The sequence below is a fragment of the Callospermophilus lateralis genome, chromosome X (genome assembly GCF_048772815.1).
Source record: "Callospermophilus lateralis isolate mCalLat2 chromosome X, mCalLat2.hap1, whole genome shotgun sequence".
In the NCBI taxonomy this organism is placed as follows: domain Eukaryota; kingdom Metazoa; phylum Chordata; class Mammalia; order Rodentia; family Sciuridae; genus Callospermophilus; species Callospermophilus lateralis.
This window is the reverse complement of record NC_135325.1, coordinates 65,443,850-65,469,803: the sequence shown is the minus strand read 5'-3', so window position 1 is coordinate 65,469,803 and position 25,954 is coordinate 65,443,850. Positions and strand designations below refer to the sequence as shown.

Genomic DNA, 25,954 nt, shown 5'->3' with positions numbered 1-25,954 from the left:
TGTTTGTTTGTTTTGTTTTTAATAAGTAGACCTAGACTGCTCAGAGGTTGTTACTTTTGTTAAAAAAAAAAAAAGCTCACTCCACTATTAACAGTGAAATTCAATCTTTCATTCTTTCATGGCCTAGATTTGATCTGTTATTTTTCTTAATGTGGTAAGATTATTAAAAAATGAAAGATGAGAATTTTAGCATGTAGCATAAATTTTATATCCACATGCACACACAAGTAATCACCACCAAATACCTTTTACCAAGTGGTTGGGCTTAAACTACGTTTCACTGTTTAATATATATGGAAAAGTAAATAGTTTCCAAATAGTACCTAAAGAAAATTTCCCAATATCTCAGGAAGTTGTGGAACACAAGCTAATCTCTAATTCAAGCTTCTCAAAAGAGAAAAAAGAAATATTAAAAGTCCAAAATACATAAATGGATTTATGTGTCTTTAATATAGCTTATTCAAGATTATAAGAACAGCATGGAAGGAATAAGCAAGGAATCTTCCATTTGATGTATTTCATCAGTGATGACAGAAGGAGCTATGCCCAAACGGGGATACATAGATGCTACTATGATTTAGTTATAATGATGGGATTTGTGTTTTTTTAAATATAGATTAAGATATTTTATATCGTGTCCTTTTCCTCTGCTTTTTAAAACCACCTTCTTCAGTCCAAAGCCCAGTATCAGAAAACCAATATATTTTACTGAATGTTTGGCAGTCTCTTTTGGAGAAAACAGTATAGAAAACATCTTTGGACCAAAGTAATCTGATTATTTTATGATATCCAGTATTTTTTGTCCTTCAGGGAATTTTCAGAAACCTAAGAGACTTTCATTAACCTGAATCAACCTATTAGAAAATCAAGGGAGGTTTATTACCTTGTTGAAAAAAGTTAAAGTTTATGTGTTTAATTGTATGTGGAGTTGGAAAGAAAAATTGATGGGTTCTTGGTATCTATCCCAATGTCTTTGTCCATCTACATCAACAAGTTGGAGTTAGATTTCTTTTTTTCCCCCCCAGAAGCATTCTCCTTAATCTCTTTTCTTGCAAAAATCAACCTACTATTCTGGTAGTAATACAAATAAAATAAGTTGGAAGAACCCCTTTGTGTTTTTTTCACTGGTTGTCTAACTTTACAAATGAAGAAGTCAAAAAAAAAAATAAAGGAGACTGAGGATAGAAATCAAATTTCTTGATACACATATTTTATAACTCACCTATTAATGTTTTTAAAACTTTTTTTCTGAAAAAATTAATGGAGATAATTGACAAAATATTATTAATCTGTATTTTGTTTTATTTATGATATGCCAGGTTTTAAGAATTTAATTTGCTATGATTTCTTAACAGTGATACATATTTACTCTTTAGAAAAATTGGAAAGAATAAGGCCTATTCCTACCATGTTTGATCAACGTGTTCAAATTCTGTGCTTGATAGGAAATACCAGTTTAGATGAATAATGAAATTCCTTTAACTGTCCACATTTTATATAGTTAATAAGAGTGAAAAGAAAAACAGACCATGAACATATCAGTCTTCCTACCACTATACCTTGAATTTTTTAATTTAATAAGCATCAATAAGCCCATGAGCAGTTAGATTTTATAGACTATGAAGATTAATGTATATTGATCTGTTTCTTGACTTTGATTCCATTGGTTTCCTCCCACAGTGTCATAGAACCACATGATATAACTGAAAGTAGATGTAGAAACTGAACCTTATCTAATTGGTAGATTCAGATAGTCCAAACATGAGTGTTGTTAAAGCTTGATTATTGAATCTCAGCACTGTTGTTTTGTATCACTGCAGCTGAGAGTTCCATTGAAATATGCCAAAGTCTTTTAATATAGGGTCCACTGGTCCCTGGAATTTCTATGTAAAATGTTATATATGACTTTATAAAAGGAGTCCATATTTTCACAGGCATCCATGACTTAAAAACATCAATTGAGAGTTATTATTTGAATTTTCATTATTTAAGAAAAATCTACTCCTTAAGAGGTTATAAAAAGGAGAGCTCTGAAGTAATGAATACAAGAGTGGTTTTGGGGTCGAAGTCCTAGGATGAGTGTAGAATATAGGCCAAACTTGGGAACTGTTGCTATTGAAACTATAATTTGTAGGCACCTCTTCAAATAGTATGCAAGTAGATATCTATATGCCCTAGTCATGGGGAGGAAAAGTAATAAATATACTCTAATGAATAAGAATATACTTTAGAGCCAGACCAATAGGGTCAAATTATGGATCTCTTGTTTATTGGCTATGTATCCTTGGGCAAGTTATTTAACCTCTCTGTGCTTCCCATTTTTCACGAGGATAAGTATAATACCTGTCTCATTGGTTGTGAGGATTAAAATGAATTTATATTTCAAAAGAGTCTGCAATAGTGCTTGTCTTCTAACACTAAGTGTTAGCTGTTATTAGTATTATTTGTGTTACTGTATTTATTTCAATTGTCACTGTTACTGCTTTTATAGAATGTCACCAGAGCAATATGAGACTGAGTTAAAGACAGCTAGATTATCTAATTTAGGGGTCAAGATTTTTTTTTCCATAAAGTGTCAGATAGTAAGTAGTTTAGGCTTTATAGGCTGTGTATTCACCCTTGAAACTCTTTGTATCCAAAGATAATATGTGACTTTATTCCAGAATACTCTGTTTAAAAACCTAACTGGCAAATTTTATGGCCCTGGTTTCATCAGTTGAATGTTTTTTTTTCTTTTTTGCATGAAAATATAATCAAAAAAACAATAATAGGATATTATACAGGAATGTCTCAGTGCAATATGTAGTATAAATTAATCATATACTAAGTATTTAGTGGGTAAATCCATGAGTAGCATGTTGATTATGTGTAACTAAAAATTTCATGGTAAAGAAATAGTAGAGCAGTATGTCTCAAACATTCATGGGTGTCAGAAATTAACACATATATTACTGAGCTCTCTCCCCAGAATTCTGCACTTGTAAATCTGGAGTGAGGCATAAAAATTTGCATTTCTAACAAGTGCCCAGGTGTTTCTGATCTAAGGAACACTGCTATAGAGAAAGCAACCAGGGGAATTGTTCTAAGTCCAATCCTAATTAACAAGAAAAAACAAACAAACCAGATTTGATTAAATTAAAATGACCAAAAACTTACACAGAAGTATCTGTGTCATTTGTTGTCAATGTGATTTTTTTTTTCATTTCTTTGCATTTAATTCAACAGATAATTTTAAAGGCATCTATTTTATGCCTAAATTGTTTCTAAGTTTTGTGTGTGTGTGTGTGTGTGTGTGTGTGTGTTTGTGTGTGTGTGTGTGAAAAGAATATGTCAGAGTTTGACGTCATTGTCATGAAGTGTTAAATTTAGTTGAGGAAAGAAACATGGAGAGAATAAGAATACTTTATCAGGTTCAAAACCATGTAACAATGGTATGAATGTCACCAGTATTTCAGCAATGATTTTTAAGCCCCCAAGGAGATAACATGAAGTTAATTCAATCTAAGTGGATAGCTACACCTTGGTGAAGCTATAGGAATACCATTTTGCTGGTAACCCATCCATTTTTCAGAAAAGAACCAACAGTTCGGGCTCTACTCTGAGCCAATAGCCACCAGTGATTTGTCTCTACCTGTCATTTAGCATAGTGTATTTATGTGAGGTACACAGTTGTTTTAGAGGTTGTTTTCTTTTGTGTTTGTGTGTGTTTATGTGTGTGTCTGGTTTTTGTTTTTGGAAATACTATCAAGGGTTAAGCACACAGAACTACATCCCCAGTCCTATTATTATCATCATCATCATCATCATCATTAATTGTTTTGAGACAGGTTCTCACTAAGTTTTCCAGGCTTTCCTTGAACTTGCGGTCTTTCTGCCTTAGCCTCCCTAGTCACAAGGATTACAGGCTTGCACCACCACCTTGGTTTATGCTAGAGATTCCTAATCTTGTTATTGACAGTTTTGGCAGGATTCTTTTTTGTGTTTGGAGAAGGGCTGTCTTGTGCTTTAAGAATGTTTAGTATCATTGGCCTTTACTCACCACATGCCACTACCTTCACCCACCTACTTGTGACAAAGATATCTCCAGACACTGCTAGATGTCCTGTTGAGGCAAAACCATTCCTGCTTAAGAAATATTGGTTTAGTCCAACTTGCTATATCAGATCCTTGTAGTTTCCATAATAGTATAACAAACATGGGTCATTTTTCTCCTTAACAAAAGCTCCTGAACAAGTTAAATGTTGAAAGTCGGAGAGAATAAAAGTTTCTTGCAGTCCTTTTTTATGATATTTTACTCAATTTTTGATTCTGTAATCTGGAGCAATCTAAAAATTATTTACGGGTCTGAGCAGTCTAAAATACCTTAGCATTTGAGTCAGTGGAATAATTCATGAAGGTCATTTAGCAAAGTCCTTGGTATGTAGCAGATGCTAAGTAGTCACTAAAAAGCACATTACTGAGTAACATTATGTTAGTACTTCAGGTTAAAAATAAAATACCAAGAAAAAAATACTCCCCACCAGTTTTATATTGAAATACAAGCCTCATTCCCCAAACTTGAATTTTACTTCTAGTGTTAATTGTTGTTAAGTTGCTTTGTCATATCTTCCCACCTTTTCATATATATGACATCTATGAATACATGTGTGTACTTAAACATACTTTAAAACTATAAATGGCCAAACAATCTAGCATATAGACATATATATACTTGTATATACCATAATTTAACCGTTTTCTTCTATTGGTTCAACATTTATAATTAAAATTGCCTTTATTATGAAAGACATAATTTCACATGCAGCACTTTTATTTATGCAGCACTTTTAGAAAATAATTTGTTATTATAAGAATTAACTTAAATTCCATTACTTATTAACAATACCAGGTTGAACATTTTAGTATATTTTCTTCTACTTTTTTCAACACAAATCTTATGTGTACACATGTATATGCACATAATTATAATCCTCTTTTTTAAATATTTGACCACCATCAAATATAACATAAGGAGATCTATGAACAAATTTTTGAGGTACTGGGTATTGAACCCAGGGACACGCTCTCACTGAGCTCAATCCCTAGCCCTTTTTGTTTTCTTATTTTGAGACAGGGTCTCACTATGTTGTCCAGGATTTTCTTGAATTTAGGATCTTCCTGACTCAGCCTCCCAAATTGCTGGGATTATAGAAGTCTGACACCAGTTCCACCTTATAGCCGTCATTTAACAAATACATCTTAGCTTAAAATAAAACAGCAGTAGAAAGCTCGGTATAGTAAGAAGAGTTCTTCAAATTCACGGTTCTTAACTTGTTATCCAGTGTCTATAATCAGTCACTAGGATTTCAGGAATTTGGAGGTAAATGCCTTGAAATTGCATGCCAAATGTTGTGTTACATTTTTATGGGGTTCATAACTTCAGTAGCTCTAGAGCTCTATGACCCCCACTACCCACACTCCCAGAACAGAAAAAAAAAAATGGGAAGCATTAAGATATAATATCTCAATTGAAAACTGTACTTATTAAATTAGAAGAGCAATGTGAATTTGATTAATGAAAAACTTGTGTTCCTAAAGCTCTGAGGGCTGTTATTTGAATACAATTTGTATGAACTGTAGAATTCTGGAATGTAAAGTAAGGACAGCAGCATACCTCATTTTTTGAATCATTTGTATATGATTTTAAAGGCAGACTTCTCTCTAGTTAATAGTTTATATTGGCATAGAGATGATACATAAAATATAGAGGGTAAGCATGATTATGTTTGTATGATCATTTGTTTGTTTTCCCTTGAGGAGAGAGTGTTGCGTGGGATAAACAGCAGGGTGGTGAGACAATCCATCATTTTGAAACCTGTTCTGTGGTGATGGATGGATAGATTGGTAAAGTAACTCAATAATCTTCAATTTTTTCCAGGTTATTCACAGATCAGTGAGCATTGTCGTTAATAAAGCAGTGGAATGCTTTTGTGTCCTTGCCTGCATTATTATTCAGGTTTTGACAGGAAAAGACTTTTAATTTGGGAATAACCTCTTATTAAAACTTACATTTAAGTGTATGGTGTTGAGGATTTATTGTGACTCTTAGAAGTATATGAGAATTACACTGGCTGCACAAATTATAGAGTTGCAGTTTTAAATTTAGCAGCAGCCCTCTTCATTGCTAATTCAGATACTGGGATATTTTAATAGGTAGGTAAACTCCCCTACTCCAGTTTTCCTACCATATTATGTATGTATACAACTCCAGATCTTAAAATAGTTATAAAATTTTTTGTCAGAATGGAAGGTAGCTGGCTCCTTATGGAGCAAGGCTGATAATTGAAATAATGCCAGTGTTTGGGGGCTGAAATTTAAGTTTAATTAACCTGAAAGGTTATATTATACTATTGCACAGATTAACATTTTATAGATCATTCAAAACAATTTTTGCCAAGTATCTTTGGAACCAATATATTTTTGTGCAGTTGTGATAGAAATAATATTTGGAATGTGTTTATTTTTAAGCTAAATTGAATATTGTCATTAAAAATCACAAAGAAAAAACAAATTTTTATTTAAATAAATAAATAAAGACGGCAGATACAAAGATTCCATGCTTTACTTGCCAGCAGTTTGTGTGTGTGTTAGAGAGCTGGATTTCCATGTGTTCTTTACTGTTCCCCTATTTAAATTTGTTTTTATTCTCAATTCATATAATTTTAACAAAGCTATTTATTTGTAATTCCTCCTCAGTTTGCTTTCTGTTTTAGAAAGGAAAGACAACTAAGTCTTCATAAAATTAGAAGGTGTTTTTGTGTTCAAAAAGTAGCAGTCTCAGAATTACACTCTAATTCTGGCTTTTATGTTATTATTTGCATGGACTTGAATATGTTACTTAAATTATTACAGTCTCAGTGGTCTTATCTTTATTATGGAAAGGGTAATCATTTAATCTTACTCCCACCCTGGGATACTTTAGGACTCAAATGTAGTGAAGTAAGGAAAGTGTCCAACACCAGGGTCGAGTATTATTATATAAAAGTTACATGATTTCACAGTCATGGTATTTAGAATGAGTGTTTTGGTGATTTATGAAAGATTAACATATATATTATAGGCTATTCATTCAGTTTGTATTAACTTGATCTTGCATTAAAATCTAATTATGTAATTAATTTGCATGGTAATTTGTCCATCGATGCATACGCTTGCTATATAAAATGTAGTCACCTTGTCTCTCCTGTTACTCCTAATACATAACTGTCTACAAAATGGGCACCTCATAAGTTTTTCTTACTATTAAATTCCATATAGTTTACTCATACACAGCTAATAACTTAGAACATTGGCTATCAAATACTGTATGCTTAATGAAATTATTTAAATTGAATTAGAAATAGTCATGGGGTAAGAGTAAATACCATAAGAGAGAAATTGTAGTATTATTTTATATAATACGGAATAAATTATTAAAGGGAATTCTGTCAGGACTAAACTAATTCATGTAGCTTTTAACCATTCCTTTTCCCTAGTTATCTACTCTTTCATGCCATGTCCTCTCCCTTCTCTATAAATTAGGCAGTAGACTTGCATTTGTCTAATATAATGAAATAGGATTAAAGTTTTACCAAGTAGCATCCTTCTACGATAAAAATTCAATTTTAATCTCACTAATTTGGAATTCCTCACTGTTTAAATGCTTTGACTTTGTACTCTGTATCTAATCAGCTTACTAAACAAATGAACAACATGAGCAGGAAAGCACATTATCTTTTTATACCAACTCAAGAAACCAAACTAATTTCAACTATTTTTTTAAAGTGACCCCTGTAATCTTTAGTTAATGAATGTATGTGTGGCAATACTTGAACATTATAAACATGTATTTTATGATATGTACTTAGACTGATTCCTTTTGGTTATTTCATATAAATTATATTTTACCACACATGTGCACATATCTTTGTAAATAGCCCTATCTTTCAAACTTGTTGCATTCCCAGCTGGATTTTTTTAAAAAAAATTTAACTCTTAGTGCAGCTGTTTTTTTCTTTCTTTCTTTCTTTCTTTTTTTTTTTTTTTTTTAATTATCTCTTGGCACTACTAAAATCTGAAAATATTCTTCTCTAAATCCTTAGTTTTAAATTGTGGTCCCTTACACATAGACCCACAATTTTTTGGTGCATTTAAGAGGAAATTAACTCTCAAATAACCTCTTTTGAATAGTAGAGTTATCACATTTATTTAGTGAATTATTGATGTTGATCCTAACTTTATGTTTTAACTACTCAGTTCATAGGGTTGTTATGGAGATTAAGGGAATTAATATTTGCGAAGTTCTTAGAACATTACCTGGCACTGAGTACACACTGTATGAATCATTGTTAATTAAAATCATTTGGTAACTGTGTGAACTTGTAAATGTGTGAATTCAGATTCTTAGGTATGATAGAATTAACTAAATGAATTGAGGGCCAAACTTCTTATTAGAGTGTGGCTACCTTCTGTGATGTTTTCAAAACCAACACTTAACCTGTCAGGCTATAGTGGTCCTATGACAGAGGTAGATATACAAAGATCAGAACCGCTGCTCTCAAATCTATAGTAACACCTACTACATGGCTGGAATTAACTTTCTTGCCTATTCTTTTTTGTGAGGTTAGTCTTCACTATTTTTCCTTCATTGTAGTAGTGTGAGGATATACTTTGTTCCCAAACAGATACAAATGAAAACAAGTATTAGTTTTCTTTGTACTCTGGAAGTAGCAATAAAACCACTACTTAATGTCTATTTGAACATTAATGCTTTAATGCTTGAAATAAAACCAGCAAACTAAGGCAGTCCTTTAGTTACAGATAAATGAAGTGTAAAAAATCAGAAACATTTGATAGTGACTTCCTTATTTTAAATATTTTGGCCAAAGTGCGAATGAATGCATTACTTATCTCTAATGCATATCTTCTTTAAAATAAAGATCTTAAGATATCAAAACATATAGAACAGAAATATTTATGTCTGAATAATTACTGGGATAGAAAATAATTTTTCTCAGACATGTATACTTTGGAACTGTATTTTTGAGGCTTCAGTAGATGCACTAATGCTTATTGATATTTACAGCCAATTAAACAAACCCAGTGTTTCTGATATTCAACTTAGTCTTTCTTTATGGAGATGGTCTTAAATATTTGTACTAATAAAATGTGCTAATAAAATTGGCCTGACCATTGCATTCAGAAAATATTTCAAAATACCCATAACCAGTGAGATAAACAGATATTAATCTGTCAGTTTATATATTAAATTTGAGCTTTTATGCAGTTTGTTCCCCCTGGAAGTTATCAAAGGAACCATGGGTACTCTAAGTAGGGATATATTCTCTAGTGGTACAAAACTAAGTTGCAAATTTACATGAGTTTTATTATGTAATGCCAGTTTGGAACAGATAGTGTTTGTTCAAATGGCAAGTAAAAATCATCTTATGGGGCTGAGGTTGTGGCTCAGTGGCAGAGTGCTTGCCTAGCATGTGTGAGTCCCTGGGTTTCATTCTCAGCACCACATATAAATAAATAAAACAAAGGTTCATTGACAACTAAAAAAAAAAAAAATTGTAAAGCATCTTACAGGGCTGGGGTTGTGGCTCAGAAGTAGAGCTCTCATCTAGCATGTGTGTGGCACTGGGTTTGATCCTCAGCACCACGTAAAGTAAAATAAAGACATTGTGTCCACCTATAACTAAAAAATAAATATTTTTTAAAAAGCATTTTACATTTCAGAAGTCAAGCTAGCAAAAAGGAGGAAATATAGACAGAAAAGCTTTATAGCCTAATGAGGTTCTCTGTGTGGCAGAATATCATTTTTTGATATAAATTGAATATTTGAACAAGTAGTTCTCTATCTTTTTTATCCCAATACATGTGTTGGATGTATTTACATAATTGACTCATTCCTACAGAAATACCAAGGGTTTTTACAGGCTTTTGCATAGATAGAGAGGCTGTGGGCTCTACATATGTTCTATTGAAATGCCACTGTTTTTCTCTTCAGTAAGCTTGAGGTACACTGTCTCTTAGACCATCAAGGTTGAGAACTACTATATTATTAAGTTAAGCATGAATTTTATAATTGATCTGTAAGTCATCTGGGATGATGGCTTTTATTGATCTTACTAGATAGAAGTTGGTTTATTAATAGCCAGTATATATGTTTTCTTGTATTGTAAGGAAAGAGAAAACATAATTTCAGATATTTTGTGGAAGAAAAATATACTACAATATATAAACTATAGCCCTGTGGTTTTGGATTTTTACTTAGTTTTAATTCCCAAAAGGAAATAAAAAAGATATGGTTTTTGGCAATGAGTATTTTAGGTGAGAATAATATTCGGGTTACTCTTTTTGCTATTTCTTTTTTTTAAGATGGACACAATATCTTTATTTATTTTTATGTGGTGCTGAGGATCAAACCCAGTGCCTCACATGTGTGAGGCAAGTGCTCTACTGCTGAGCAATAACCCCAGCCTCTTTTGCTATTTTCTTTCCTAACTTTGCTGCTGCAGTTTTTCTCATTTGTGCCTTGAAGCAAGTTAATTTTTACTTTCCTATCAAATAGGCATTTTATTTATAAAAATAATATAGGCTTTTGATAAGAATGTTTTATAGTACAACAGATATGAAAAACCATAAGATTTATAATTATTTTTTTCAGAATTGCCTTGATTCATTTTGTTTTTAAAGTGGCTTGCATAAGGTTCATCATCTTTACTTTGACCTCTCATCTTTATATCATCATTACTATTCCAGCCTTATTTATACATAGTATCAACGCCAATCTAATACTTGAAAATGACATCAATTCTTTTTTTTTTTAAATATTTATTTATTTATTTTTAATTTTTGGTGGACACAATTTCTTTGTTTGTATGTGGTGCTGAGGATCGAACCCAGGCCGCACGCATGCCAGGCGAGCGCACTAACACTTGAGCCACATCCCCAGCCCCAAAAAATGACATCAATTCTATAAGAATGCCAATATGGTAGTACTATTTTGTAATCAACTTTGTTGGTATATAAGATTGAAAATTCTAAAGCTTTTTTCCCTCTACAGTGGCTTCTAGTGGTGTAAGTACATTTTGCCTTTTCAGTATTTACAAACGTATAGAAACTGATCCTTCTACAGGAAACTTCATAAAATGTTCAATTTTGTGTAAGAGGAAGACTTCAAGAGGTAATTAACTAGAGGCCATTTATGGGGGAATTTTAATTATGGAAAAGTATGGTTATACACTGTCCCTTTCTTACCTTCTCCCACCTAGGTTCCATTGAGGATTGGGGTATAGCAAAGTAGATTTCAAAGATCACACCATCAAAATTGAAGCATTTCCCTATAATGTAGTAATAGAAAACTGATGTATATGTTTAAATGCTGCTTTTTACAAGGTAAAGAATATTATTGATTGTGACTATTCAATGAGAAACTAGACATTTCAACAAAATCGATCTTTTCTACATTAGATTTTTTTTTTTTAATCTGTAAAAGAAATACAAAAAGGAACTTACAGTTCATGACTAGTATTGGTTCAGATCTTACTTTCTTCTACACATTGATTATGTCCCTTTTGAATTATGTCTCTTCCATGGTCATAGATTAAGCCCCTAAACTTGTGCTATTGCAAATATGTAGTATTGTCAAGAAGAGAACCTAGTAAGAGTGAGGATAGTTCATTTTGGGTTATAACCAATAATATTATTTGGAACTTGCTGACATCTGTAGTATTTATATGAGTTTTGTTTATGCAAGCACACTCTCTCTTGAGGCATGCTAGGTAGGGATAACGGTTATAGAGCCTTGCCCCCCCTCCCCAAAGACCTACAATTGGTATTTTTTAAAGATTTTTTTTTTAGTTGTAGTTGGATACAATTCCTTTATTTGTTTGTTTGTTTATTTTTATGTGGTGCTGAGGTTCCTACCCAGTGCCTCACACTTGCTAGGCAAGTGCTCTACCATTGAGCTACAATCCCAGCCCCTACAATTGGTGTTTTATTACACAAAAAAGGAGAGCATCTGACTATAAACTCAGGCTTTTCATTTTGTCATATACAAATTCAGAAGAAAATTAGAATTCAATAATAAGTACATATTTAATCTTTCCTAGCTTTTTTTGTAGATGTTAGGGATACACTGTTGAACAGAGGGAAAGTCTCTTGTTAGGGAAGATGTTAAAGGCTCTTGGACAGAGAGAAATATGACAAAAACAATTTAAGAGTTAATGTTCTATGAAGAAAATAGGATGATAGTGCAGGGAGTTATTTTGGCAGGGATAGGGGGATTCTTTTTTAAAGGGAGTAATGGGCAAATAAACACTCAGGAGGGTGGCATTTGAGTGTACAGGGCCAGAATATGATGGCCAGGCAGGAACTTTCAAAGATTTAAGGGAAGGACTTTCTAGGCAGCAGGAACTAGAGTGTCAAAACTCTTAAGATAGGATCTTTTTGTGTATAGAATGGTTAAGGTGACCCAGAGCAGCCTGAAGGAGTTAATCAGGAGTGCAATTTGTGACAATGCTCCAACTAAGGTTATTGGTAGTATAGAAATTATTACCACCTGCTGATTTGTAGCATTTTCGTGCATCTGCAATTTCTTATATTCAAACATTTTTGTCTTTTGAAATATGATTTCCTGAGTTTGAGGATTTCTTTTTATTTCTATGTGAAAATATGCATCATATTTAATCTACTTTATTGGTTTTATGTAGTTGTATGATTCATCAGCTTTGATGATAGGACCTCAAGCTGAAGGGCTTGGGAACTTTAAAATAATAATAAAACAAAGCATTAGTCCAGGACACAAAATGTTCTGTGTGTAAAAATAAATTAAATGAGAATAATATATTAATGTGACCACTTGTCATTTTTCCTCTGATCTCCCTCCAATCTGTTAGGGCCTTGTGCCCAGTATTTATCTTATGGGGCAGAGATGGTCTCTTGCCACCTTTAGGGAAAAACTCTGGCTAAGGCAAAGACCTAGGGTTTCTTTTTCATATAAACAATTCCACATATATAATTTTTGAAATGAAAAAATTGATTTTACATTTTATGTTCATGCATTTGGAGAATATTTTCAGTTATGCTTTCCTTTATGTTTTTAATTTTAATTTCTAAACCATTAATATCATCCAACTCTTATCTTGTAAAGTTGGTATAAATGAATATGTATAAAATAGTTATTCTAATTTGAAATTGAAAAAGTATTTGATGAAGACACACTTTTTGTTGAGTTGAATCCACACAGTATCCTTCTCTTGTATCAACAGATGCTGTAACCCTGAAGCCTATCTTCTTTCTTGTTACATTAGTTTTTAATTAAAGAAAACAACTACTTGGAGGCAGTTACTTTCTGTGAAATGTAATGAAGATTTATTTTGGAAGTGACCTTCACTTTATTAGCTGAAACAGTAATCAGCAGAATTAATAGAATAATCAAATTATATACAAACTCATAAATCATCTTGAATACTGCTGTCAAAAGTTCAGCTCTTAATGGGTCCTATTGTTTTGTAGCTATATTAAAAATACAACTACTGATTCCTACCTTGATAGCAACTGAAATTGGTTATTTTAAAGTCTGTGTAGGATGAGGGATACCAGCCAAAATTTTTCACAATTGTTAAATTTATCTGTATTAGAATTTGATGTCACTAGGGCAAAGTTGAAATTCAGTACAGTGTTGGTATGCACTCTTTCAGTAAAATCTGTCTCATTGTTGGAAGCAGTACTCAATTAATTAGAGTAATATGGGTTTAAATGTCTGTTGTTTGGAGTTAATAACATCAAAAAGTTAGGTTATACTGCATATATACTCAACTAATTGACTAATATATTGTGCAGATGTTATATTGCTTCTGTGAATTTTCCTTGAGATTATTATAAACAAATATTTGAAGCGGCAGTTTAATAAGTGAAACAAACAGAAAAATATGCCTCATTAGACCCAGTACTAAATATTTCTCAGAAACTATTTACATGGATTCCCATGTTTTTTTTTTAACTTTAATTAAAATGTGACAAATGGGAAATTCCTTGTTGCTGAGCCTTGTATTTTTTTCTTAACAACTGTTAAGTATTGGCCATTCCTATTATACAGTTGACGGTACTTAAAAAGGAGTTCTAGCCACAGCTTTGTGCAGTCAAGCATTACATTCTGTCAGAGTGTATTAAAGTGAATTTAGTCTTGAAAAAAGTCCAAGATTTTGTAATGTTAGAAAAGAAGTTTTCATTTTTAAAATTAATGTGCAGTATAATTATTTTATTGTGTATGCTTGAAAGTTATATTTTTATTTTTCAATTCTAATTTTGACAAAAGAAAGACATGCTTGCGAATGAATAAAATTATCTAAATTCTCAGTCAGATCTAGATATTAATGTCAAATAACCATTGTTTTTCTTAATCAAATTTGTATTTCCTTCATCTTATTTCCAGAATTCTCCAAAACTTCAAAAATATAAGGATTATCTTTGTATTAAATGTTGTATAATTGAACTGTAAAATGTGTGGCCATTTCTAATTAAGATGAAGCAGAAATACAACATTCCATATATTCTCTGACAATGGAATTACTTCTATATTAGCAGAAAGTCTAGTCTCCCCTCCCTGCCCACCCTCCCCCTCTCTATATATGAAATGTGTTTTTTTTTCTCTCCCTCTATAACCTTACTGATAAGAAATGATTGTCAAGGTTGGCAAGGGAGGGGAAAGTAGTGTTTTAAGTTGATAATAGAAGCTCTAGAAAGTTATTGGTAATAGAATAATAGACTCTCAAGTCGATGACTAAAATTGTAATGGTAAAGCATAGTATTCTTCACTTAGTAGATGGTCAATTAAATATTGGATGGATAAATGAACAGTATAAATAAAGAGTATTCTCTTTAAAATCTGTATAGTCATCCACTGTCATATATAACTAAACTGCAAAGACTTGGAAGTTAATAGCAAATCTCAATAAAGCTGACTAAACACACACACACACACACACACACACACACACACACACAAATTCAGAATGTGGTTTAAACTTTCATTTATGTTTGAGTTTTATCTCTTAAGCAGATTTTTTAATCTAAAAAGAAGCTGAGATGTTTAAATTCACAGACTTTCCCAACATACCTTTATTACTTATTATAGTAGATTAGAAATGGAAACACCCTACTGATTTTCAGAAAAAATAATCTTTGGCCATCTCAGAGCGTCAAACACATTTTTCTCTTTCCTTATCTTCTAAAACCAGTATATGTGAATGGACATTCTCAGAATTCTATCAACTCTGCTAATGTTTTCATTTTGCAGTCTTTGACTAATATCTTCTTTTAGAAGAGCCATATTTTAAATTTTAAACCACAACATTCTAAATATTATCCTATATGGAATTTTCATGACAAGGTAAATAAAAATAACAAAACTTAATGAACATAGGAGGCATACAGATCATAATCACAAATAGGTACAGAAGCAAGGTGGGTCATATAAAGGAAGTTGGCTTAAGCTGGAAGAGGATCATAGGTAGTGGAGAATACCACAGTGAATTTAGAGCACTTGGCCTATCAAAGGGATCAGCCACTCTGCAATCACAGGTCTTAACTATAGTTCCACTTCTAGGGTTCTCAGATCTAGATTTTCCTATTCTTAAAAAAAAAGCCATAGATTCAGCTTTTTTATGCAAATATAGATTTGTTTTTATTTTTTATAATCTGTGAGGTGAAATAATACTTAGGTATGGGCTAGATTTGTCCTCCCGAATGTCAGTTGGCAATTCCTTGTTATAGGTAAATATCATTTTTTATTTGCATAGTTGGGAGGATGGTATCTTTCGCCAGACTGAGGTTTTTTTTTTTTTTGTTTTGTTTTTGGTTTTTTTTTGGTCCTGGGTATTGAACACAGAGGTGCTTTACCACTGAGCCACAACCCTAGTCCTGTTTATTTTTTGAGACAGGGTCCCACTAAGTTGCTTAGGGCCTTGTTAAGTTGCAGAGTCTGGTCTCAGACTTGCAGTCCTCCTGCCTCAGCCTTCCTAGTCACTGGGATTCCTGGCATGCACCACCACACCTGGCCAAACTGAGTTTTAAAAAGAAATTTATTGTGATTATTCTAAAATACACATTTATTATGTCAAACTCATAGTTAGCAACTAGGTACTAAATTTATACCATAGACAGTCTCCTTTTGGATTTTGACTTGCTGTGTAAAATGAGTATTCCTTAAGGAAGCCACAGACATTCCAGTAGTATTTTTCTTCTTCTGATTGATAGCATGCAATCTACAGGTTTAACCTTATCTCTTTCCTAATTATTGTGTCATTTCTTCTTAGTGTCTTCATATTAGACTTTCTCCTAAGTTTCCACTCTTCATTGTTTGGGACTTATTACTTCCTGAATTCCTTCTTTAAACCTCAGCTGCTGTCCTGCTTCCTTCCTCTTCCCTAACAAGGGAACAAATTCTTCTATCTACTTTTTAACCTATCTTTCCATAATTATTTCATCATTTAACTACTTCCTGTTCTTCACCACTTTGTATATCCATTCATTTATTTAGATATCCCTGCAAATTCACAACTTTCTGTGCTTTCTCATACTTCTTTGCTTTATAAAACCTATCCCCACTCTATATCTATAACAATCTGCTACTCCTCTTCAAGTCTTGATATAGTACAGTTATGAGATCTGCTTCCTCTTTCCACTAGAAGTGGTGTATTTTTAGGCCAATAGTTTAACATTTCTGATATATTATAAGATTATTTTAAAGTGTTTCCTTCAGTTCTGAAATTCTCCAATGCACACTGAATCTTTAGTCTCTGAATTCTACTATTGTACTTATACTCCTTAGTTTAGTCTTTAATTTTTCTCTTTGTTACACTTATGTCATTTGTCTCATGTTTAACAGAGGGATAAATTCATAACTTACATGTTTCTACCTACTGTAAAACTAATGCAGTGGAGGACTCTTAATAAATGAATATTTGGTTGATTTGATTTTAGTCTTACATACAACCCTAGCTGAATAAAAGCAGACAGCTGTACCTTCAGTCCTGAACTAGTACCATTAACCTTTGAACTAAGAAGACTTGCAGGCCTTTCCTGGAATTTGCTAACACAACTGAATATCCTGTTTTTATTTGATTTATGTAACCCAACAAAGGGAAAAAATTAAAAGTACCATATCCTCTCTGTGATTATAGAAACCTGGACCACTTTTGCATATAAACCATCTCAGTTTAAAATATAACAGTCTTAAAAAAGGGTTCAGTTACGTAAGGGTCAGTCAAAGGAAATGAGTTGATCTGGGGAGTTGAAAAGGTATCCATGCTATACAGTTTCACCATACAACCCAGAGACCACAGAGCAATATGGCTAACTATTACTTTAAAAAGACACTCAATTTTGTAATAAATAGCTAACAGGTGAAATTCTTGAATGTAGAACCCACAGGAAGAAACAGCATGGTTTTTGTGAGATAATTATACCTTAGCCATCTAACAGAGTTCTTTGAGAGGGATAAATAAGTGTGAAAAGGGGGGAACCAGTGAACATTTGGATTTTCAAAAAGCCTTTGATAAATTTTTGTACTGAAGACTGCTTTAAAAAAAATAAATGGTCTCTCACCATGGGGTTGGGGATAATGTTTAGTCATGCATAGAGATCTAGTTTAAACACAGGAAGGAAGGAAGGGGGTGGTTTAAATGAGCTCTTACTTGCATGAGGAGATTTTTACAGTAGACTCCCAAGGATCAATGTGTAGGTTTTAGTGGGTGTATTTGTTTGTTTACATATTTATAAATGATTACTGAATCAGCATAGTAACTTCCCATCCTATCAGTAACCTTTTTTCCAGTTTATGGTTGACACTGAGAGCTTATATAGATTGAAAATTTTTAAGCTGAAGAGTATGAGCAGATGGACTGTTTCACAAGGGCCATGTGAAAAAAGTAGGAAAATGACATGAGTGGCTGTGTCTCTAAGATCATGGTCTTTGTATATATTTTTCAACCAGTAAAGAGTTATAGGAGTCATTATATCGGGCTTTTAAGTAATGTTATTTTTGGTTATTTTTGTTTCTAAATTGAAAAATACCCGCATAATACTAGACATAGCCATGAAGGGCATTAGAAATGAAAAAGAGGAGCATATTATCTAGATTCAAACTTGGTACCTCTTGAATATTATTTATGCAATTTGGGTTTTCAAGAGTACATATCAGAATAGAACAGGGATTTAAATAAGGATTATTCAAACCAGGATTAATTATATCATGGAAAGATTCAGACCTGAAAAGAGGCTGAGTAAGGAGATTGATTTAAGGAAATCTCAAGAGATTAAATAGGTTTACTATAGACTTGTTTTCTATATCCCAAAAGTTTGAACAAAGGGCTTCCCTTTGAATTTGAGCGAGCTACTTTTAAATGAATTTACTTAGGTAGATAAGTCATAAATACTAAAGATGGGTCTGTTAGCTTGAATGTTCAGACTCAAAGGTTCAGCATTAAGAGCTTAGCTGGAGTTAAAATGTTTAAAGAATAACAGGAAATACCAGTTAATGTTTTCCATCAAAAGTCCTCTCAATGTCATTGTGATAAGCTATATTGAGATATTTATTGAGTTTGTGTGGTGTTTGTCACCCATGTACAAACCAGGCATCCATTGTACATGTGAATCTAGATATGGAGCCTAGGTTGTGACCCAGGCATATAAATTGACCCCCCAATATTTTGAAAGGCCTTATTTTTAAAAGACTGAATGATGACTTGTATTCAATAATTTATGTTAATTTATTCTGGACCCCTGGTGTAGTTATTAATATAGATCTGTTTCTGTCATCCAATACATAAGTTTTAGTGTGACTTTCCTATAGAAGGTTAAATTTAAGGACAGCTGGAAAAGCTGGGGACAAAAATGAATATATCATCTACAGAATGTCACCAAGAACAGAGGAAGCTAGATATATGACTAAGATCTGTAAAATAGAGGCAGTTTCTGGGAGTAAGTTTTCTGAAGGCTATGTATTGCTTTTTGACAGCTTTTTCTAAGTTAAGCATGATGATTATGCCTTCTAAGAGTGACAGCAGTGCCTAAAGGACAATCCATCTGCCCACAACCTTTTCTTTGAGTGTGAAATCTGCATCCTACTTGCACCAAATAATCTATTGAATTATCAGCAGTGCTGTTGTTCCACATTCATGGTAGCTCCTTGAAGGCACAGAAACTAATCTGCTCACTGTGTCCTCCTGTGTACAAATTAGTACCCAGAATATTAAGTATTAATCTTGATTAAAGTTCAAGAGATAGTGGATATTGAGGTTGGTATCAATTAGTTGTCTATAATTACCTCCCAAGAGGAACATGAATGCTTCTAGAGTAACCCATCAAAGCAATACCTGTACAGGAACATTATCAGTCTTGAGAAGTTGCATTTGATTGTTACACATTACAAGGGGGAGAATCTGCCTCTGATTATGGAAATTACCTTAACTTTTTTTTCAGGAGGATATCTCCCTCCTACATTCTGTCCATCAGTGATATTTATCAGCTTTATGTCTTAATGTGTACCCAATCTCTTTACTTTGTTGTCTGTATTGTCACTACCTTGCTTCAGGTTGCCATCATCTTTGATTTGGTCTATGGCAGAATCTTCCATTCTAACCCACTTAACAATTCTGCACAGAACAGCCAGACCCATCTTTTAAAAAATACGAATCTTATCATATCACTGCTGTTCTCAAAACCTTCTGGTGGTTTCTTATTATATTTGGAATAAAATTCCAGTTCCTCATCATGGCCTTCAAAGCCTTGTCTGGTCAAGCCCCTGACTTATTTTTTGTGATGTAATTTTGTACTGTATTTCTTCCTGATCCTGTGTTCAACTCTCTTCCTCAAACATACTAAGCTAGTTTGTACTTCAAGTTTGGAAATTTACTGGTTAATCTGTTTGAAATGTTGCTCCTTCAAATCTTCATGTGGTTACTTTCTTTGGTTTCTCTGGTGTCAGCTCAAATCTTAGTTTCTGAAAATGGATATCTCTAATTAACTTGCATAACATTCCACCCTCTATGTTACCATCATATTATCTTGTTTTCTTTTGTTTGGTTTTCAGAAAACTTACCACTATCTACAGTTATCTTATTTCTTTATTGTTTCTCTCACACTAGATAAGTTATATGGCAATAAAGACACATTTGTGTTGTTTACTTTTTTTGTCTCCAGTGTCCAGAACTATGTCTGGTTCATAGTAGCCTTGATTTCATATATGTTTAGGAAGGAAGAAGTAAACCTCATTGTTTGTTGCTATCAGTACGAACAGTCCTCTTAGAACTGTCACAGATCTCTCTGTGGAAGGTCTTTGAATTGACCCTGTGCTTAAGTTACTTAAAGTCTATTGGAAGAAGCTGCAGAGATCTTGAACATCTGGAGGCAGATTCTTGCACAGAGCAATGTAGACTATAGACCCTACATGGATTGTTGTATATTCTGTAAACCTTGTCTTGTTTGCTTTTGGAGGTGATAGTTAACATAAGCTGCAATGATTATTAATGATGTGCCGGATACACAGTAAGGACTTCATATTCATTAACTCAATCCATGGGCAACCCTATGTAGTTATTATTATTTCCATTTTATGGTCTTGAGAACTGAAACAAAAGTCATACAGCTAGTAAGTGGGATAATCAAGAAAGGAATCTGATTCTAGATTTGGGAAATCCATGTTGATATCACAACCATCTTTGAAAACTGATTTCTGCAATTCACATATCATAACTGAGAGTGTGTGTTTGGCTTCTGATGGCCTGGGAATTTTGATTTGGTTGATCACTGCTTACCAGACAAGCGCCCCTCAGTTTGTGTCACCAAGACTGGTATAAGATGTGGCCAGCTGTTTTGACTGTTCTTATTCACTGTGAATGAGTGATTGTGGTAGTGGAGCACTCAGTGGAGGAATCTATGTCTGTCTGTCTATCTATCTACCTACCTACCTACCTACCTATCATCCTGCTGAAGAGAGTAAAGCTTCATCTCTACTGGATGATAAATTCCAGGAGCTTATAGCAGGGTATGAGGGCTAACATGGGATTGTTGTGATCACAACACAGTTTACTGCAGCTGCGAGAGTTATGGCCTATTACTTACCTCTTGCGAATGTGTTTAGTACTGAGCCAATAGGAAATCTAAGCTGAGTTTAATAATAGCTTATGTTTTAGTATGGATCTTGGGGAGAGATGCTCTTGTGACTTAGGTGCTGCCCAATTTTGCCTTCCCAGGAGGCAAAAATTTACATTACAGCAAAAATTTAGCATTTACTTCTGACACCTAACATGTAAATACTCTTCTTCCCTCTACTTACTTCTCAAAGAAAGATACCAAATACCAAGAAGTAGAATTAAGGATGGAAGTATAATTGAACCTTCTGCTAAGTAATATAAACATGTAAGCAGTACATAATATATTTATATAAACATATTGTATATGTATATAACCCATAAGCATGCCATGTGACATATGGTAAGACTGCATTCATGATGTGTGTATGTGTTAACAGCATTAATACTTTCCCCCCTCCACGTCTGTGTGCATTTAAGTATATAAAATAAACATTCACAAATATGTAGGTCTCCCTACACATGTTTTTCAGAGCAGCAGGCACTGAGTAAACATGATAGAAAACTCAATGTGTTGTTTTAATATAGTGCTATGATAAATATATATGCATGAATGTAGCAACACAGTTGAACTTTGTATAGATAGTTGGAACAACTGAGGCCTTATTGTATCTCAAGGCACTTAGACATATCTTACAGTTGAATGGAACTGCTGATGTATTGGTTTACAGTATACACTGGGATGTCACTAAAGCACAGTGATGATGACCAGTGGTCAGTTTTTTTTTTTCCCTTCTGTAATAGACCCTTTTTTGTTTGTTTTGTTTTTAATAGCATTTGACAAAGTGTTCAAATGTATTTTTGTAGTGATCTTCAGAGGAAAAGTACTACTTACTCTATTTAGAACACTTGTAAATTTCTTTTTGTACAATAAGTCCCATAATACTTACTTAATTGCCTCTAGGTCTCATACTACCCTAGAAAAGGTAGGTGTACAAAACAACCTTGCAAAGCATTCTGTCAGGTCCCAGGATGGCTGCTATAAACTGAACCAAAATGGACGCCTGACCATCTCTAAGGTGTTTGCTCTTTTGGATAGCTTAATTTTCCATTGGTAAAGCCTGTTAATCCTTGGGTTGCTAGGCTGCCATTTAAGGCACTGAAAAGCAAGCATTTATCTAGTGGAGCCTTATTACTTTCTTGTGTTTCTTCCATGCAGTGCATGCCAACTGTTAATAGATCATATTGTTGAAAAGCAGGTAATTTTTGATAGATTCTAAAAATAAAAGTTACAGATATTGCTTATATTTTATATTTAAATATAGTTTTAGAGGCCTCATTTAGCTCAAAAAACAAAGTTTCAGGATACTTCATGAAATAACTATACTAACAATATGTTCTGTAAACAATGTAATACATAATGAAAGGCAGTCTTTATAGACATTACATTAATTTCAGTTAAATGTATCACTCAGTCTTTTGATAATATAATTATAGTCTGTGTCATGATATTTTATAATTTTAACCTTATATTCAGAACCAAATTCCAGTTGGTTCCGAACTTGATTCTTTTGTTTCCTCTTGGAATCTAGGATGACATTTAAAAATAGCTTTTCTTCAATGGGGGATTGACACAACAAGGTTAAGTCTTCTCTAATGCTCTGTGTATATGTGCATGTATATATAAACATGAACCAAATTGACTAAAATGAAAAACTCAGTGGATGCATTTGTAACAGCTCATCTGTAACAGTGCTTGCAAGCATGGTGCTCCCTCATATGACATAAAGATATCCCTGGGCAAATGAAAACATTGGTCTGGTCCATAGTTATAAGTTGTTCATTATAGGGCCTTAACCTAATTCAGCCTATTTATGTGGAATTGGCCAGTAATAGTTCATTTTCATATGGACTCTTTCAGTATAAACAGGAAATTGAGTTTGAAAACAGGGCCAATTGTCTTGATCACATCAGCTTTCTCTGCACCAGTATCCCCCCCTATCAACAACAGAAGGCAGTATATCACCTTGTAAAATAGTTCACCAAAACATTTATTTTTTTCTAAATCTCTTCAGACTCTTGATAGTGTCTAATGTCTCAATACCAGATGTACCAACATGATTGATAAATATTGTTATATAAGTTTATATGTGATTGCTGAACAGGACTTAATAAAAAAGGAGAGCATCTTACAGCTGGTGTCCTAGGTAAAATATATAGTGTTCACAAGTCTCAAGCATAGGGATTTTTACCTGCTGACTCTAATATGCCTTTGTTGTACTTTTTAAACTTCTTTTTTGGAAAATAATTTATTTATATCATTGAGGATTTATATCAGAATAAATTATTACCTAACCTTGAACCTACCATAGCCAGCTTTGTCATGTACACTAAAGTGATTATATTTAGAAAGACAGTAGAAACATTCCCCCATACTTAGAGAATGTCATTTATTTCTACCATTTATACTTAAAATCTTTGTAGATTATAAAATATTTTCAGAATGCCTCAGATAGTACACAGAATAACAAAGAAAAACCATGTACTCCTGGTTTTTTAAGATCTTAAAATTTGACCATATTTGAAGAATTTGAGCAATTGAAATCTTCAGTATAACTTTTATTCACTCCCTTCAAAGAAGTACTATGCTGAATTTGGTATTTATAATTCTGTTGAATTTTTACATACTTCATATCTCTATCTATCCTCCCACCCACCCTCCTACCCACCCACCTTCCTACCTATCTGTATACTCTTAATTGAGATATAACATTATTTTGCATATAAATTGTTAAAATTTTTGTAAATGATATCTCTGAAAGTATTCTTCCCTAACTTGCTATTATCAATCAGTATTAATGTTTTGAAATGTGTCCATATTTGTAGATGGGGCTGGAGTTAATTCATTTTAATTTTAAGGTATTAGACTGTACAGTTAGAGGATGTAGTCTCCAAAAGACCACTCACAATTATAATACCAGCTGCTAGATTGTGGGTTCTACAGAATTACCCTCAGGTTTGATTATTTACTACATGGACTTGGCAGAGTTCCTTAAAAGCTGTTTTTGTTTTAGTTTATTCGAGTGAATACATATAGATTGAAGTTAGTCAAGTAAAGAGGTGTGTAGGACAGAGCCCAGAAGGGTTCCCAATGTGGAGTTTCCAGTTGTCCTTTGACTACTTACAAGTATTGAGGTGAAATTCTTTACTACAACATATGAAAATATATTTTCTTTTATTTATTCTTCTCTTGATGGATATTTGGGTTGTCTGTGATTCATATAAAATAATATCTCTTAATGAACACATATATTTCTGTATGGCGTGTACTAACTTCTTTACAAATATTAATTCCTTTCTTGCCCAAAAGGACACTTATTATATGAATCAGTGATATTATTCTATACCTGAGAAAAATAGTATACAGGTAGGCTAAGTATCTCATTCAAGATCACAGAGCTAGTAGATGGAATAGTTGGTAAATGAACTTAGGTCGTCAGAATTCTTCCTCTTAACCTTATGCTGTGCACATATATCTGTATATGTATGAGGCTTGGTAAAAGCCCTATATCTGATAATAGAATTGATGCTCTGTGGATACATGAATCTTGAACTTGACTAGATTTGCCAAAATGTTATACAAACTTTTTAAGCAATTAGTTTAAACAATTAGTAATATAAAATATATATCTTTGCCAGTCTGTGGTTTGTCTTTACTTTTTTTGTTCAGATATTTAAATGTTTAAAGTGTTCCATTTCTAGTCTTTTTCCTTTATGATTTTAGCATCATATTGAACTAATCTTTTCCTCAGTTAAAAAACATGTTCTTCTATATTTTCTTGTAAAATTATTACTTTTTACATGTATGTCTTTCAACTACCTGGAATTGGTTTTGAATATGGCATAAAGCAAAGATGTAATTATTTTCCTTATATAGACAGACTATTGTCTCCAAGCCATTTTTAATAGTCCATTCTTTCTCTAGTTGTTTACAGTGCTACTTCTGTCATATAATAATTTCTGAATATGCATAGTTCTTATCTATTAATTTCCTATTGCCACCATAAAAAACTTAATAATTTAAAACAACACAAATTTATTATCTTACATCCTGGAGGTCAGAAGTCTAAAAACTGGTTAGCAGGGCTGCATTCCTTCTTGGGGCACTAGGGAAGACTCTGTTCCTTGCCTTTTTATCAGTTTAAAGAGGCCTCCTCTGCATTTCTTGGCTTGAGTCCACCTTCCAGCAGTGGAGACACTCTGATCTCTGCTCCCATCTTCACATCTTCTTTGACTTTTTTATAATTTCTTCTGAGGAACCTTGTAAGTATATTGTACCCACCATGATAATATTCCCATCCTAAGATCTTTAATATAATCACACCTAGAAAGTCCTTCTTTCCATGTAAGATTACTTATTCACATTCCAAGGGACTGAGATGTGAATATCTTGGCAAAGATGTGGTCGGGGTGGGGGGGTTGGCATTTTCAGCATACTGCAGCCTTCCTTGTGGACATTTCATTAATCTTTTCTCATATTTTTGATTCATATGTTTGAGTCACACTGATAATCTGATAGTTATATCTGAATAAAATTTTGAGAAGTTTAGTTCTGCTCTTTGTGTGCTGATTCTCCTTTAGGGTTTGACACATTTCTTAATATGTTATTTTGGACTATAAATTCATCATTAGGGGTATCTTATTTTTGACAGTTGCACATGGCCTTGATTGAAGTCATATCTTGGTAGGAAGCTTTAGCAATTGCTTCCTCCAGGTTTCTGAGTTATCACTAACTTCTCATGATATTTCATTTGGTTACACTGATTGTCTCCCTA

At 33.1% G+C, this 25,954-nt stretch overlaps 1 protein-coding gene across 1 annotated transcript in view; it reads left to right on the top strand.

The window, feature by feature from the left end:
- The window catches only part of Chm (CHM Rab escort protein), a 167,528-nt gene that overhangs the window by 91,781 nt on the left and 49,793 nt on the right, over window positions 1-25,954 (top strand). The window lies entirely within an intron of this gene.